At 28.9% G+C, this 1,714-nt stretch overlaps 1 long non-coding RNA gene across 1 annotated transcript; it reads left to right on the top strand.

The window, feature by feature from the left end:
- Nucleotides 1-1,032: 1,032 nt before the first annotated feature.
- On the top strand, nucleotides 1,033-1,633 carry LOC110105501. Its single transcript, XR_002304152.2, has 2 exons — nucleotides 1,033-1,192; nucleotides 1,291-1,633. It is a non-coding gene; the product is annotated as an uncharacterized LOC110105501 (long non-coding RNA).
- Nucleotides 1,634-1,714: the final 81 nt, after the last annotated feature.

Genomic DNA, 1,714 nt, shown 5'->3' with positions numbered 1-1,714 from the left:
ACAAGCTTCAAAGGAGATGAAAATGATTTCTTATTAGCAACATTAAACATATGTAGTAGACTTAGTAGGAGAACAATTTTAATATTCTTTGATATCCAAAGCTTTGTATAAAGTCTGACGTAGTGTTTTTTTTGCGATTTTTTGTCTAATTTATCCTTAATTTAATCCTCAAATATGATAATAAATAAAATAAATAATGGTAATATGGTAGTTTATAGATTTAGTTGCAATATTTCACCCAAATGATTGAGCATGTTCCATTAATTTTGATTTAACATGCTGAACACTTTAGAAATTAGACATTTTTATTTTAAAAAAATATTCCAAATTATCAATCCAATTTGAAAATTCACAAATATTATACCTCCCAATTGAATGTAGGAATATATTTTTGAATTTTATGATAATCATGTTGAAGTTGTCTTGTACCATAGCTTGCTCAATTTTATTTAAACTGCATCGATTATTCATTATGGATTAATCCAATTTTTATGTCCTCTACTACATCTAGTCCACATGAGAATGCAATATTATGCTCTAATCTCAAATCTTATGGTCTTAATATTTCTTAATACAAATGTAGGATGCTATGGACAAACTCATGTATACAACCAATATCTGTGGTTTGCTAACATTTACTTTGGACAAAGGATACAAATCATTCGGCCAAACAATAACATAGTAATTGTCCAAATACAAATCATTAGGCCAAACAATAACATAGTAAGATGATCACAGTTCACACCACAATAATAATTTTAGTTTGTAGTTGTTTTGACTAAAAATCAATCATCTTGTAAAATAAATCAAAAAATATATAGAAGAAAAATATTGAAAGAAATCAGTAGAATAAATCCCTCCTACTCATATAACTCGTGGAAGAATTTCTCCTATAAATCTTCTTGTCCTTAAATACTATTTTCAAAATGAAGTTATTAATGCGTGTGTTAACGGGTGGAATATATAAGTTTTTGTGGTGTTGAACATAAAAATAATGCAAATGGACATTTAAAGCAGCACTATTCTTGGATTATATTATCCCCTTTCATAATAATCATCTCATTCTATTTTGATATGGTTGATTATTGATTTTGTTTGCTTTGTGCGTATTTTGTTGAAGGGAAAGGTGATAATAACTGCACTCCCTGGAGAGAAGTTGGAAGTTCCTGATGATGCAGTGATAGAAAACAAGGTATATTACTAAACCCTTATAATTTCCAATTTTCAGCTCAATTGTTGCTGACTCTCTCTCTCTCTCTCTCTCTCTCTCTCTTGTTTGCTTTCCCTTAGGAGATCAAGAGCTCTGAGGATATCTAAGCTTTATATGGAGTTTCCAATGGCAGTCATCTACTCATTAATGGTAATAATAATCAATCATGTATAAACCCTGAGAAGCTACAAAAAATTCTCATGCTTTTACTGCAATTTAAAGATATATTCACCTTTCCTTTTTTCAATGATGAGCATTACGAACCCTTTTTTTTTTTTGTTTGTCTTCATTATATTTTCTACGCTTGCATTTTAGATTTTAGTGGTGCAACAACACTTGTCAAAGAGGTTATTTCATTGGAGTGATTTTGAATGTAATGCATTTTAAACGCTTGAGTTTTAAGTTTTGAGTGCTTGGTTGATAGTGAAGTATATTCAAAAAATTTTTTTGAGAAATTTGAAATTCATGGCTTAATTTTTTTCTTTTTTTTTTTGGTGTATTTCT

Source organism: Dendrobium catenatum, unplaced genomic scaffold (genome assembly GCF_001605985.2).
Source record: "Dendrobium catenatum unplaced genomic scaffold, ASM160598v2 original_scaffold_207444, whole genome shotgun sequence".
NCBI lineage: Eukaryota > Viridiplantae > Streptophyta > Magnoliopsida > Asparagales > Orchidaceae > Dendrobium > Dendrobium catenatum.
This window is presented reverse-complemented; position numbering and strand designations above follow the sequence as displayed.